At 31.5% G+C, this 7,748-nt stretch overlaps 1 long non-coding RNA gene across 1 annotated transcript; it reads right to left on the bottom strand.

Moving 5' to 3' along the window:
• Positions 1 to 5,161: 5,161 nt before the first annotated feature.
• LOC131522132 (uncharacterized) lies at positions 5,162 to 7,396 on the bottom strand. The gene is made up of 4 exons (XR_009266451.1): positions 7,057 to 7,396; positions 6,392 to 6,431; positions 6,121 to 6,212; positions 5,162 to 5,240 (listed from the first exon to the last, which is right to left on the bottom strand). It is a non-coding gene; the product is annotated as an uncharacterized LOC131522132 (long non-coding RNA).
• Between the last annotated feature and the right edge of the window lie 352 nt (positions 7,397 to 7,748).

Raw genomic sequence — 7,748 nt, 5'->3', positions numbered from 1 at the left:
GCTAACCGCTTTGATCAGTGCATGCACAGGACCCAATGATTTTCACATCAAGCCACCTGATGTACAGCTTCACCATCCACCAATCACTCCCCCATATCGATCGCCCTTAAATGAGCCTTCCCTGCTTTGTACCATGAGCAATAATTAAAAAGGCAGCCATTGATTATAACTAATATTATGAGAGATCAGGATGTACACATGCTTCACATTTTTGTAACATGGTTTTGTACTGTTTGATGTCTCTGTAAGGCTGAATGAAAAGGCAAGCTCACAATATCGGGTTTCTCCAAACTTGTCTGCATTTTCTTGATATTGTGATATTATGCAAGTAAGATCTTGACATTTTATCATTCCTTTTAAAACAACCTAAGCCAGTTAATACATCTAGCCTCAAACATGTTGCAAGGCAATTAAGGAAAAAAAAAAAATAAGAATGAACAATTGTGATTCATGTATTTATTTGTTTGCATTTGCAGAAACTCGACAATCATTTTAGTTTACCAACAAAGCTTCCTCTTTGCTGTAGCTTCCTCTTTTCTCTGTCAGAATCTCTGTCTCTGCGTTTCTGAATATTGCTTCTAAGTTAGAATTTATTAATTTATGCATAGTCTAAAAATGAAAATTACTGTAATTCTCAGTTAGAACATAAATGAAACAAAAACATAAAATTAACCATTGTAAAAATAAATAAATAAAATAAAATAAAAAATAACCATGGCAGTATCTTCAGCTAACAAATAATATATGTATTAGTTCTGGTTTACTGACCTCTTGACATCTGCATCATAGAGTTTTTTTATGTATTTTTATTTTTTTAATAATAATAATAATAATTATAATAATAATAAAATACAAGTATATGTCTTTTTTTTTTCTTACGGAATAAATGTTATCTAAAGAAAATAGCAAAGTACCACAGTCAAAGCATGAATAAACATAGTGTGGACAGGCATGATTCAAGGATATTTGTAATATATTTTAGTTCAAGTTGTCAGTCTTGTTGATGCCTTAGTCATCGGTTTTATGCTTGTGTGTGATTGTTTGGAAAGGAAACTAAGGGGACTTTAGAGACGACACCATGAGAAAAGCTATAGGACCAGAATGGATATTTGTATGTGTAAATTGATATTGATATGGATTTGAATTGATATAGATTGGGGTTTGGAAGAAGTATAATAAAGAGTTATTTAAGATAAATTGTGGTTAGACAATCAATGATGATTGTAATGGTTAAATTCTTCAGACATGCAGCAGAAGCCTGTCTTATATCACCTAGGAGATAATATGTTATAATAATTAATATGAGATTAGAGTCCTGCTCTATGTGGCACTAGACTTCAGTAGCATGCAATTAGTGTGTGCTTTAAGTAAATGTGCAAAATCATCATCATCATCATCATATTCTTCTTCTTATTATTATTATTATTATTGTTGTTGTTAAACAATTAGAGATGGTTTGACTTTTATGGTTCAGTATTACTTTTACATTTTTAACATTGTTAGTTAAACTATTTTAGCCAATAATTCTATGGGGGAAAAGTTGCAATCTATAACAATTACAAACATATCAGTAGGTATCTAACTAATGGCGAGCTGGTATGTGACACTGTTGGGCAGGTATGCAAAATCAGCCAAATGACTAAATGTTGTTTGTGATTCTGGGTAAAACACTGCCATCCAGTGACTCCAAAAATCCCTTCATTGTGTTTCTATTACAACTTCTACTAGTTACATGCAGTCCCAAATGTATGTTTGTTATGGTTAGAAAGGAATTTTCTAATAAATAATTTGATGTGTTGAATGCTTATTCTTTCATATAGTAATCCAAAATAAAACATTTATGTAACATTTATGATCTTCTCCAAATCTTCATGTCCTTGTGATGTCATTATAATTGAAAATTGAACAAAGGCTTTTGCTCTTTTTTCTAAATTAACTACCATCAAGCATCTGACATCTGATTCATAATTAGGTGACCATCCATTCCATCCAGATGGAAGCTTGCAAAATGAAAATGACTACATTTCAGGTCAAATTTAATTAAATGTTTTGCCATAAAAATTAAAGAGTCTCAATTAAAGCTTTCAGAGAAATGCTTACCATGTATTTTGGCCCACTCTTAGTTTCCTATAAACGGATTTTAGCAGAAATGCAATCTTAATGTTCTTCTACAATGGCAGAGCATCCCAGGGTCATTGACTGTGCCGTGAACTCTAGATTAAGGGAATATAATCTCATTTCAGCAACTACAGTCGCTCATTGTTCATTTGGATATGTACTGTATAATCACCATCGTCGTCATCAAAGGAAATCCTAGACAGCGCTGTCACACTCCTAATAATGGCTCAAGTGTGAAGAATTTTTTTTTTTTTTTTACTTTTCAGTTGGGTTTTGGGGTCTCTCTCATTTTGTCAAGCCATCTATCTATCTATCTATCTATATATATATATATATATATATATATATATATATATATATATATATATAGCCTATAGGGATCAAAAATTACTTTTGGAAATTATTCTAGTTATTACATTTTGATTAAAAACAAAGTTTAATTTCATCACACTTTTTGTCATAATTATACTTGATACTTGTTGTCTCCTAAATCATGTAAATAAGCTGTTTAAGCTGTGACCTTAAAGATAATTTTACTGTTATACTATAGTTTCTCAAGCACAACCCTTTTACTAAATGTGCAAATCAGCTCAGCATTAAGTGAGATTGCTGGTGTATGTTCTGCAGACTTATCTGCTTGTTCATGCCAATTACTAGTACCCCAACATTGTAAACCCACAACCCTCCAAGACCCAACCCCTTAAATTTAATCCATTAGTAATAATGTTGAGGTTGTGGAGGGAGGGCCTCATTACTTGTTGAATGGCCCATTTCATGTGTCCCTATACTGTGTTTTCCCTCAAATATCATACATTTTCCCCTCTCTATCAGAGATTACAACCTTTTGACTGTGAAGGCTTTTTAATCTGGGGTCGAAATGAGATACGGCTACAGATAAACTGTAAAGCTGCTGTTAACTTCAGATACACTTGAAAAATACACTGTCAGTCTGCAGTAGTACATGATGCTATACAAAAATATAAATGCATTTGCTGAGACACATACACACTTTAAACAAATACATATACTTAGACACAAACAAATAGGCTGTACTTGTGAGATATCAGCTGTTATCACCATCCGTCCCCAGGCACTATGCTAACAGCCTCCTCTACAAGTCAATTTACAAGGATATGGTCATGTTTGCATTAGCCTCTTCCTAGTGCATGAACAGAGTGAGGCTATTCCACAGAATGGAAGTGAGAAAATGTATGAATAATTCAGTTCACCTTCTAGCTATCAGGATGTTTCCCTTGAATGAAGTGATAATAGGTTATCATCTATGAAATGGAAATTGCATAACAAAGACAGAGAAAATGTCTGCAGTTACAGCAAAGAAAATTAATTTCACAGCACATCTGCTCTGCAAAGCTTGAACTGCAAATGCAAAGTAAGATAAAATGTACTACCACAATAATTAGATTAGCATTCCTGCTTGCAGGCGGGAATATTTAGTTTTACCATTCCTTTCCAAATACCTCAGTTTACAACAATGAAACAACTGAACTAATTATATAAAGTTGAAAACGTATTGTATTACCTTATTATATTAAGCAAATGATGCATGGATCATACACAATGCATTTGCTTGAGCAATAATAGCTTGGCTTTTTGCAAACATAAGGCAATAATCACTAACCATGGCATTTAGCTTTAATTGCCTTACATTCCTTGAAGATGCAACTTACACATAGGGGCTGGGTGAAAATTTGAAAGCCTCTTTTTTTAATGGAAGCTTGTTTCTGCCACAGGATAAAAAATAAATAAAATAAAATATTAAATAAGGTATTTTTTTTTATCATCTCACAATTCAGATTTTTCCTATGAATTCTGGGTTTGTATAAAGCAGAATTGTGAGATATAAACTCAGCATTGTAAAAAAAAATAATAATAATAATCACTGTCCCTACACACTACGTTCGGAACTACATCCTAGCTAACAATTTTACGTTATAAGAACGTTTCCGTAACATTCCCATTAAGTTTTAAAAACGCTATTTATGAAAGTTCTTAGAACGTTCAAAACGTCCAGTTTTTTAGACGTTGTATTAACGTTCTTATCTGGTTATAAGAACATTATATAAAATGTTATTAGAACATTCCAAATTGCCATTATAATAATGTTCTAAGAATTTAATTAGAACATTCCAAATTGTCATTATAATTATAACGTTCTAAGAACGTTCCAGTCTCTCACATTAACGTTTTAAGAACGCTATTCAATATGTTATTAGAACGTTCTATTTTCATTATATTAACGTTCTAAGAACGTTTTGCAAAACATTAAAATAATGAAAGAATGGAACATTATATTAATGTTCTCTTAATGTTTTTTTTTTTTAGGATTATAAGACATTATGTAAGATTACGTAACATTTATTTACTGTTACAGATGTTTGCTAAGTGTTCACTAACAGTGTTATCAAACTTTCAAGACTTACAAAATACAATCTAGAAATAGTACAATGGAAAGCTAATAACAATGAAATATAAGTGATCAGTAAAGTACATGAAAATAAGGGAACACTATACTGTTATTAAAGTAAAGTCTTATTATAAAGATATAACTTTTCTAGTTCTTTTAAAATAGATATTTCTTAAGTTGAGTCTAGACAAACAGAAATGAACAAAAACTATTCAAAATGTAGTCACAAGTATGGATTTCAAAACAATGTGTATGAAATCAATGACATATGTATGAAGAAACGATTCAATACACTTAAACTGCTCTAATGAAGGAAATACTAATGTTATATTAAAAGTTTAAAAAGTTTAATACAAGTTTAATACATTCAGTCATGTTCTAATATCAAACAATCCAATACTGTGCCTTTCAACAATATGAAGAAAAATAAATAAAAGCATCTTCAAGATTCAAGTTGCAGCAACAAAACTCAAGAACCAATTAAGAATTTTAGAAATTCAAACCAAATTTTCAGATCTTGGGAATTCAATTTAAGAATTTGTGTTGTTGAATGACCTAGTAACATGTTTAAAAAAAAAAAAAAAAAAAAAAATTGTATAAAAGACAATTATTTTAAATGATGGAGTTTATGACGCTTGACCAGGTTCAGATACTGGGCTATCAGACAGGATAGAATCTGGAAAGATCTTGGGAGATACTGCAGGGGGAAAAGAAGACAGCGTTGTATTAATGCTTGGTGAGATTTGTAATAAAAGCACTGGGATACTTCACTATACGTACTGCATCGCTCTACGTGTCTTTGCTAAATAGCTTTCCAAATACTTGTAGGGATTTTGATTCATAAAATTGTTTTTGTTAAACATCTGTAAAGTGACCATTTCTGAAAACCATTTCTGGTGAAACAAATGACTCATTTTGTGAGCAAGTCATTGAATCACTGACACGGAATCCCTCATAATTGATGGGATTTCACCGCCAGTTCACTGTGTGCATGGATCAAAACATTTGGTTGCACTGGGCAGAAAAGCAATTAGTCATTTATTTTTTTAATGAAATGTGTCTTAGCGTATTGTCAAAAGTATTGGTACTTTGGTATCAAGCTGATATTGACATTTTAAAAATCTAACAATACCAGCCTTTCTCCAGTACCAGTAGTACAATTTGGTACCCACTGAAAAACAATATTTGAAGTCTACATGCTGTTTTCATATTGTTATAATTAACTTTATTTTTTATTTTTTTAAACAGTTAAATAGTTCCAAAAGTTTTGCTATGGTATCGACACTGGTGTCAAGCACCATGAAATTTCACTAGTGTTTGACTACTGAAATTTTGGTAAAACCATTTACAATCAACAACATGTACAACAGCTGAAATGTTTGTTATACTATGTAAGATATTAACTTAATTTGTAACATTTTATTTCCAAGTAAACATTGACCACTATGTATATCCATTAAACATGTTTTCACATGAGTTTACATGTATTAACATGTATTAACATCACTCTCCCATTAATATTACATTGGTTTGCATCTCATTAACTATACACTAATTCAAAACAGAAAGACACCAACCTGTGATAAGACTGATATCGATGCGGTGCAAATTTGAAAGTTTCAGATATCAGCTCCTCAAAGACGATCTCTAAAACTGTGTTGACAGGCATCTGAAAAGTCACAACCACGCACACAAATTTAAACCACAATGATTAAAGCCATGCTTCTTTTTCAGTTTCCTACATCTTTTCCTGAGCTGACAACGTATGCTATCCTAGGGCTGAATGATTTATCAAAACCTAAACGTGAGATATTTCTGTCTTTATAAAAAGGGTAAAAATAATCATACCAGTCCCGGTTAGACTCCATGAGTGATTGTTGAAATACCACTGTAAAAGACAAGAGAATAAGGGGGGAAAAAACTAATTAGAAACGGTGATAAATAACAGGTTAATTAATTGATGAAACATACACTGTAAAACTTTTCGTTGTAAATTTACAGTAAAATACTGGCAGCTGGGTTGACAGCCACTTACTGTATTTTTACAGGACTACTACTGTATACAACATTTACAGTTTTGTACTGTATTTACCAAATACAGTATTATTCTGTTATATAACTTGTTTTTTACAGGGAATACTGTAATTCCTGCTTTTCTTTCAGTACTCTTAGATTTACAAAATTAAAAATATTATACTTTTTCATAACAGTAGTCGCAACAAAAAAGAGAAAACAACATTCTCTGAGTTTTAAAACATTTATTTATTTAGAAGAAAAGACCAGAATATTGCCTTATATGTACATATTGGATGAAATGCTTTAGTTTCATATATATATATATATATATATATATATATATATATATATATATATAAACATGTAAAATGCAATTAACAATTAGCAAGTAATTCAAAATACAGTAATCTTATTTACTTTTAAAGAATGGAAAGGTTTTTCAGAAATATATTTTTAAAAGTTTTTCAGAAGAGAGGAAATCTGTGGGTTTACAGTACTGTTCTTTTTGTACACAACATGTCCAGTCTTCTTTTAAGTCACTTTTCCTTCTTGGTTTTTGATGCACATTCAGGGTTGATGTTGAGAAAGCGTCTAAAAGGCTGAAAAGAGAAAAAAAAAAAAAACAATTGAACATTATGTATATATCTATATATATGTAACCCTCTTCGTCGGTGTGCTCCCCTAAATGTCTCTGCGCTCCCCTAAATGTCTCTGCGTTGCGTTGTGTTGAGGTGAGGGGTGAATGAGGAGGACACCAAAATCGTTGAGTCAAACAGAGCAGCTTTCTTTTATTAGGCTCCTTTCTCCACACAGTCACTCTCACAGCAGAACAGAATGGTGACAGCCTTTTCATAAAGGAAATAGAACTTTGTTCATTTCAAATAACCTCAAAGTTACAATACATAACAAATTATAACGGGAAATAAGTAAGCTCATTGTTCACAAACTCCCTAAAACACAGGAAAGATAGACTACAGCATATGACAGAGAAAGATAAACGCTGGATGTAATCAAAATAGGGAGAATTAGACCATAAAATACACAAATAGACCTTAAACATAATATAATATACATGAAAATATGCTCAGCCACATGGAACATAGGAAACGTGCAATAATATCAGAAATATAAAACAATCTATCAAAAATAATGTCTGATACACATTAGCCAACCTCTCATCAACAATATA

The sequence above is a fragment of the Onychostoma macrolepis genome, chromosome 16 (genome assembly GCF_012432095.1).
Source record: "Onychostoma macrolepis isolate SWU-2019 chromosome 16, ASM1243209v1, whole genome shotgun sequence".
NCBI lineage: Eukaryota > Metazoa > Chordata > Actinopteri > Cypriniformes > Cyprinidae > Onychostoma > Onychostoma macrolepis.
Note: the sequence above shows the minus strand (reverse complement) of the source record. Positions and strands in the feature narration are given on the sequence as shown.